At 51.9% G+C, this 8,203-nt stretch overlaps 1 non-coding gene and 1 pseudogene across 1 annotated transcript; one reads left to right on the top strand and one right to left on the bottom strand.

The window, feature by feature from the left end:
* The first annotated feature begins 1,843 nt into the window (after window positions 1-1,843).
* Window positions 1,844-1,957, top strand: LOC138219193 (5S ribosomal RNA; annotated as a pseudogene).
* A 640-nt stretch (window positions 1,958-2,597) lies between these two features.
* On the bottom strand, window positions 2,598-2,768 carry LOC138243667 (U1 spliceosomal RNA). The gene has a single exon (XR_011192315.1). It is a non-coding gene; the product is annotated as a U1 spliceosomal RNA (small nuclear RNA).
* Between the last annotated feature and the right edge of the window lie 5,435 nt (window positions 2,769-8,203).

Genomic DNA, 8,203 nt, shown 5'->3' with positions numbered 1-8,203 from the left:
GGTAAGTATGAGCTGTACAAGCCCCTGCAAGCGGCTCGCACCCAGAAGCACAAATCGCGCAGCCTTGGCCAGCTCTTCGCCCCGCACGCCACCGCTTCCTGCTGGGCCCACTCTTTCGCACACTCACACGCCACACTAACACTCAAAAGGGTGAGCAAAACGAGAAAACGAGCGCGCCGTTTCCTACACATCTGCAGTCGCCAATGCGCATTCGCAGCATGTCCCGGGATGCAATTCGGCCTCATTTGCATAACACCAGGCCCGCAAATCGCTACGCAAGCTCGCGTCGTGCGCCTGCCACGCACCGAACAAACACCGGAGCCTTTTCAGCAATTTCCAAAAAATGGGCCTGCTCGCCTGCCCACAAGGCTCCGTCTCTTACCCGCTCTCCAGAGCCTGCTGCCTTCTGTGCTGTTCTCTTGGCACCGCTGCAGCGCACACAACTCCGCCGAAAGTTTCCACGCTCCGCCGCAGGGAAGGCTCGCTCCGTGCGCACACGTCCTTTCAATGCCAGTTCAACAAGTGCTCCGCATTAGCAGCGTCGGGGCTCCGGCGTGTCGCACCTCACCTCACCTCGCACAGCCCCCTCCTCGAATGTCTGGCGCTGGGCATGCCCCGCTCTCCTCCACCTTATCTTATCGCGTGTGACCACCGACAATGGCCACAATACCGGGGAATGGCACCTGTAAAGTGTTAATTGGGGCACAGGAACAGCCCGTCTCGTCTCGGGGGCCGGCTTCAAAGACAATACAGCAAACACAGCGGGGTGGGGGAAGTAGACGACACGACACATGCAGGTACATTCAGCTCCGGTGGGAATGAGTCATTTGTCGGTCTTTTCAAGTGCTGGGAGCCGAGTAATCCTTCACTTGTATCGTTTCTCCCCAGTGACTAGAGCTCACCCTGCGACTCTCGACTGGGCTCACCCACGGCAGCCCAGCAGGTGTGAGCCTAGCCGGCACCCGGATGGGAGATTCCCCCCGGAAAAGCTCAGGTTGCTGCTGCTCCTACAAGAGGTGTGACTGGGACCAGTAGGGAGCGCCCACCCTGTGGTCTGTGTGGCTTTCTTATGCCCCAGCATCCTGATGGCGACACTCTGCTGCACAAACAGGCGCCGTCCTTCGGGGGAAGCGTAAAACCGAGGTCCCGACCCTCTTGGCCATTAAGAAATCCCAGGGCGTCTCTCAAAAAGAGACTCTGGGGGTGTCTCTCTGGTGTTAGTGTTCCCCTTTACCAATCAGTCGGGGTCTCCTCCTAATCCCCGTCTCATATGTAACAATCAATGACGAGGCCCCCCTGTCCCGCGATATTGTATTTGTCTCCTGGCCGCTGGCTGGCGCCGTGAGATTTAGTACTCGTGCAAGAGACCGGGGGCAAAGCGCGAACGCGGTCCCCCGCCTCCCACAAAGTGTGCGCTCCAGGTTCCCTCTCGGGGCTCTGCAACACAGTGGAAAGGCAGTGAGAAGGAGCCTCTTGCTCTGACGCCGCAAGGCCACAAGAGGGCGGAGCCGCCGCGGGCCCGGCCGACGTGTTGGACTGGTGCGCTTTATGTGCTGAAATAAACACGCGACAGCCCAGAAATGTTTTCAGAGTGCTGTGCACTGGAGGTTTTTGTCTTGTGAAGACTTGCCTTGTGCTCCTCCGTGCAGTTTGTTTGTTCTCCTCCAGTGCGGGACAAGCCAACACAAGGGAGCACATTCGCTAACATCCAGGTACGCAATGCGATTTGGAAAGAGGCTCCTTTCCAAAGAGTTGCACAAGAACGATCCTTCAGTCCCGCTCAGGGGGCACGGAGCCCCAGCCACACACAGCTTCAAGTAGCGAGTCAGGCACCACGGCTTTTGCTTGCGGCCACACCACCCTGAATGTACCTGATCTTGTCTGATCTTGGAAGCTAAACAAGGTTGGGCCTGGTTAGAACTTGGAGACTTCCTGGGAATACCAGGTGCTGCAAGCTCTTGCTCTCTCGGCCAGCAGGGGTCGCCGTTGGTACCGTAGGCTTTGGGAGGAAAACCTGGAGGATGGAAAGGTGATCTATAGCCTCATCTCTAGAGATGTTTTGTTGCTATGGTTATATGTTATATGTTATATGTGGTTATATGTTATATATAAAAAAAAACCCGTTAGTAAAACGAATATCGAAGCTACCTCTAAATCTGCAAATGAAGATGAGTCGATAAACCACTTGTTTTTCGTATAACTATACATATATTCATTTATTACTGATTTCATTCATTGAGCACAGATACAATAGAGGTAAAGCCATTCACTGTTTGACATGTCTGCACTGGTACAGAACCTAGCAATCAGAAAACGGGTGAAACTGTCTTGAGAATTAGCATACAGTACCGAGGCCCCCATGACCAAATAAAGGCTAACCTCGATAATCAGCCTAAATAATGCAGACTACAGCAAAACGACTTTGAAAGGGGAATGATTGTCCAGAAGGAGTAGTGTAACCAGCTTGAAATGCTTCTCCGGACCTCTAACTAAAAGAAACTGGGAACCAGCAGTGGCATCGACTCCTTTCGAACTGGGATCCTATCGCAGCTCGTGGTGTCGTAACTCTTCCCTATCTGATATTGGACCAAGCACATCAGGGGATAGCGCGAACGCAGTCCCCCACTACCAGAAATGATGCAGTCGAGATTCCCACATTTGGGGAATTCGCAGGGGTCAGCACAGCCGGAGTGCAATGGCCGAGCCTCGCTCTGGGTGAACCAATTTCGATTTTTAAGAACTTTATTTTCTTTTCACAAAAAAAATACAGGACATCACAAATTAGAAAGCTTTACATTAATATACATACTTAAAACAGTATATATGATCACATCTCATTACATTTTGACACGGTACCAGTTACATAGCAACAATTTCTTTTTTTCTGGTGCAAATCACATTCTTTACTTAAACATGATAATGTTTTTCACAGTTTCTTGAGATATTAACCTATGCCCTCTATTTCCCACAGATTTTCTGCTTCCTCCCTCCCTTCTCTCCACAGATCTCTGAGGTAATAGTTCTCTCGGGTGTTGAACAGGGCCAGGCTACCTGTTGCCTTGACTGGGACCTTGATGCCTTTGAACAGCCCCATGTTCCTCACTCTCCACAGGGCGTCTTTCCCACTGTTCACCATGGCCCAGATCCTGTCAAACACGTCAGGAGGAAGTTTGACAGGAGAGATGCCATATATGACGAAAGCAGCGGTCAGGGTAAATTGGGGCGAGAGAGCTTGCAACCAATCTTCAAACTGTGCCCAGAAGGCCTTAGCAAAAAAGCAGGACCACAGGAGATGGGTCACAGTCTCCTCCTCGCCGCAGCCCACCCTAACGCAGCGAGGACGCTGACATCTCGGAGGGGAATATGGCCAATTGGGTGAGATCTTAGAAAACTTTTAACTGTCCCATAAATTGCAGGGCATGTGTCAGAGAGTGGGACATCCAGCTTGGGTCTGACACCCCACACTCTGAACACCTCCCTACCTACCCAGAGCCTGGAAAAATAAGTCCAGGTACGCGCTGCAGGTGTTTTTGCAAAGCCTCTCAGCACAGAGGCCAGGAAAATGCACAGCAGCTTCATAGCAATATCTGGGACAGACTTCCCCCCTGAGGGTAGCGGCCTGTACATTATTTCCCTTCTGAGTCTTCCCTGCTTCCCACCCCATAGATATTGAAACATCAATCACCTCAGCACCGCCGCAACACGGTGTGGGATTGGGAAGGTAGAAGCCAGAAAATTCAAGACAGGCAAGAGCTCGGCTTTGATGACCAGCACCTTCCCTGTCATGGTGAGGTCTCGGTCCTTCCACTGCATCAGTTTTTTGTTTAAGATTGGCAATTTGTTCTGCCAATTTACTGTTCCCATCTCTTCTCCAAAATACACCCCCAGGACCTTAATTCTCTTCTCTTGCAGCCTGAGATCATGTCCTTCTTTTGGCTCCCTCCAGTATATTTTGTAGGCGCAGGAAAAGGGCTTTGGACAGGATCTTAGTGTCCACGCCTAACAGGCTGAGGGGTCTCCAGTTCTTTATGTCATTCTTTGCTCCTTTCTTAAACAAGAGAGAGATAGTGCCTTCTCTTAAGGAGTCAGGCAGCAATTCTGTCTTATAGCTTTCCTCAAATAGGAGCAGTAGCGGATCCTGAAGCAGATCCCAAAAGGTGCAATAAAATTATTTAGGGAGCCCGTCAGCACCCGGAGTTTTCCCCTTCTGTAAGCTCTCCATAGCCTGTTTCAGCTCTTCTACTGTCAAATCCATCTCAAGTACTTCCCTATCTTCTTCACTCAAAACGTTTTCTAGCTTTGAGGTAAAAAAATGAATTTCTTCATCCTTTACCTCTGTAGAGCTGTACAGTCTTGAGTAGAAGGCCTCCGTGCAGGAGAGGACAGCACTCGGCTCTGTTCTCTCTCGTCCCTCCTCATCAACTACACTTTCCATGACAGACTTGGAGCCTACCACTTTCCTGAAAAAGAAGCGAGTACACTTCTCATTTTCTTCCAAGAACTGCACTCTGCTTCTTAACAGCACTCCTCGACTACTTTCTTCGGCTATGCTCCGGATGTCCTTTTTTAAAAGGGTGATATCCTCGAGCACATCGAAGCCACTGTGCAGCATCGTGTAGAGACGCTGCAGCTGCCTCTGTTTCCTGGCTAGCACTCCTCTCCGTCTGGCAGCAGCCTTCCTTCCCTCAGCCATGAAAAAGGCCTTTGTCCTCACCTTCACCTCCTCCCACCACTCTCCTACTGACCCGTACAGACACTGCAAGGACAGCCACTGTGATAGTTTCTTTTTGTAGTGGGATACTACCCCCTCGTTCTCTAGCAGCTTTGTGTTGAGTTTCCAGAGGCCTGGGCCAAAGACAGTCCCGCCCTGGAGTTCCACTCTACACCCTAAAGCCTGATTATCTGAGAAGAAGACAGGCTGAAGAGTGACCCCAACAACTGTCACTCTCTGTGAGACAAAGCAATAGTCAATTCTGGAGCTGCTATTCCTCCCTGACCATGTATATCCTGCTGTTGTGGGATAATACATTTATATGTGTCTGAGAGTTTAAAGTCTTGAACTCAGTTTTGCAGGGCCAGTGAGCTGGAATCCAATTTTATCGGAGAGCGAGACTGCCTGTCTGTGTGCTCTAAGATACAATTAAAATCCCCTTCCACTATCACGTCTGTGCTACTTAACAATAGGGGAGAGAGTGCTTTGAGTAGCTCCACCCTTCCTCCAACATCAGTAGGACAATACACATTGATTAGCCGCAGGTTAACGGTCCCCCATTCCACATCCACACACAGCAACCTGCCATCTATGACCCTCTGAATACTTTTCAATTTGAATGCCCATCCTTTGAAAAGAATGGCCAAGCCAGAGGTTCTGTTGTTATTGTCCCCCGACCAATCAGAAGGCCCTTTATCCCACCTATCTTCAAAGCTTTTATACCTCTCTTGATAGGCTTAAGCACACTCCTGCAACATCAACACATCTCCCTCACTCTGCTGGAGGTAATCAAAGACAGACTGGCATTTAACTCTGTCATTGATACCTCTGGTGTTAAGAGAAATTATGTTTAGAGCCATATTACATAAGAAAGTGGAACCAGTCTTTACAAAACACATTTCTCTTCTGTCTCACCTGTTACCTTCTTCTTTTTCTTTTTCTTCTTACCAATTTCCTGCCAGCCATCCTCTGAATGAGCCTTCATCAGGGTGGCAGCAGTAAAAGCTTTCACTGGGTCCATCTCAAGGAAGGGGGTTGAGGGAGGGGTGGAGGGGTTCCAGCTGTCCCCATCGCCATGCTGTCCTTCCTCCTCACTTGGGGAGAAAACAGAGTCATTTTTCCTATTCCTCAAGTCCACCTCCTGGGAGCACTGAGGGTAATGGGGTGCAGCCGATGCACCAGTCTCCTCTTCCCCCTCACCCACCATCTGCTGCAGATCCTCCGTGATGGACTGGATGGAGGAGAGGAGGGCATCTGTAGGACTTGCAGAGTCTGAGAAAAGCAGTTCCGCTGAATCCTGGGTATCCTCGATGGACCCGCTCCACCAGGGCGCCCCACACTGGCCCTTGTTCTGAGGAGCAGGAGTGGGGGAGGGGTCCTCGCTGTTCTCGGAGGTTTACAAACCCTCGTGCTTTTCTGCTGCAGTCTGCAGTTGTGGGGGCGTAGTGGATTTCTCTTCCACTGGCCCCGGAGCCACAGCAGGACTGATCTTGGCTGGAGGCTGAGAGCCTTTGTCCAACAAGGGTTCTTTGTTTGACTTGTTGTTTGCTTTGGCTTTTCGGGCTGGTTTGGCTGAAACAAGCACTGCCTCATCCTTTCTCATTTTGAGTTTATTGGCGTAGGCGTGAGGGCAGTTCTTAAAAACACATCCACACATTGTTGCCTCAAACACATCCACACATTGTTCAAACAGAGGATAGGTAGCAAATACAACCTCAAATGCTTTCTGACCTGGGAGAGCAAAGATGAAATCCAAGTGCCGAGGTTCAAAGCCAAGTTCCTTCTGCAACACTTTTCTGCTGAACTGCATATGATCCATGAAGAGGTCATCCAAAAGCTCAAAACGCACAGCATTCTTGCGGGATCCAAAAGTTGCCATTTCATAAACTGCAAAACAAACACTGCTTCCACAAAACAAGAAAACAATCCAACTACTCCACCTACAGGATGATCAAGGTATCTCCCCTGCCAGGTAAGTATAAGTTGTATAAGGCCCTGCAAGCGGCCCGCACCCACAGCACAAAGCGCGCAGCCAAGCCCAGCTCCTCGCCCCCCACGCCACTGCCTCCTGCTGGGCCCACTCTTTCGCACACTCACACGCCACACTAACACTCAAAAGGGTGGGCAAAACGAGAAAACGAGCGCGCCGTTTCCTACACATCTGCAGTCGCCAATGCGCATTCGCAGCATGTCCCGGGACGCAATTCGGCCTCATTTGCATAACACCAGACCGGCAGATCGCTACGCAAGCTCGCGTCGTGCGCCTGCCACACACCGAACAAACACCGGAGCCTTTTCAGCAATTTCCAAAAAACGGGCCTGCTCGCCTGCCCACAAGGCTCCGTCTCTTACCCGCTCTCAAGAGCCTGCTGCCTTCTGTGCTGTTCTCTCGGCACCGCTGCAGCCCACACAACTTCTGCAGCGCGGGGAGAAAGTTTCCATGATCCGCCGCAGGGAAGGCTCGCTCAGTGCGCACACGTCCTTTCAATGCCAGTTCAACAAGTGCTCCGCATTAGCAGCGTCGGGGCTCCGGCGTGTCGCACCTCACCTCACCTCGCACAGCCCCCTCCTCGAATGTCTGGCGCTGGGCATGCCCCGCTCTCCTCCACCTTATCTTATCGCGTGTGACCACCGACAATGGCCACAATAACGGGGAATGGCACCTGTAAAGTGTTAACTGGGGCACAGGAACAGCCCGTCTCGTCTCGGGGGCCGGCTTCAGAGACAATACAGCAAACACAGCGGGGCAGGGGAAGTAGACGACATGACACATACAGGTACGTTCAGCTCCGGCGGGAACGAGTCATTTGTCGGTCTTTTCAAGTGCTGGGAGCCGAGTAATCCTTCGCTTGTATCGTTTCTCCCCGGTGACTAGATCTCACCCTGCGACTCTCGACTGGGCTCACCCACGGCAGCCCAGCAGGTGTGAGCCTAGCTGGCACCCAGATGGGAGATTCCCCCCGGAAAAGCTCAGGTTGCTGCTGCTCCTGCAAGAGGTGTGACTGAGACCAGTAGGGAGCGCTCACCCTGCGGTCTGTGTGGCTTTCTTATGCCCCAGCATCTTGATGGCGACACTCTGCTGCACAAACAGGCGCCGTCCTTCGGGGAAGGCGTAAAACCGAGGTCCCGACCCTCCTTGGCCATTAAGAAATCCCAGGGCATCTCTCAAAAAGAGACACCGGGGGTGTCACTCTGGTGTTAGTGTTCCCCTTTACCAATCAGTCGGGGTCTCCTCCTAATCCCCGTCTCATATGTAACAATCAATGACGAGGCCCCCCTGTCCTGCGATATTGTACTTGTCTCCTGGCCGCTGGCTGGCGCCGTGAGATTTAGTACTCGTGCAAGAGACCGGGGGCAGAGCGCGAACGCGGTCCCCCGCCCCCCACAAAGTGTGCGCTCCAGGTTCCCTCTCAGGGCTCTGCAACACAGTGGTAAGGCAGCGAGAAGGAGCCTCTTGCTCTGACGCCGCAAGGCCACAAGAGGGCGGAGGCG

Source organism: Lepisosteus oculatus, chromosome 14 (genome assembly GCF_040954835.1).
Source record: "Lepisosteus oculatus isolate fLepOcu1 chromosome 14, fLepOcu1.hap2, whole genome shotgun sequence".
Classification (NCBI taxonomy): Eukaryota; Metazoa; Chordata; class Actinopteri; order Semionotiformes; family Lepisosteidae; genus Lepisosteus; species Lepisosteus oculatus.
This window is presented reverse-complemented; position numbering and strand designations above follow the sequence as displayed.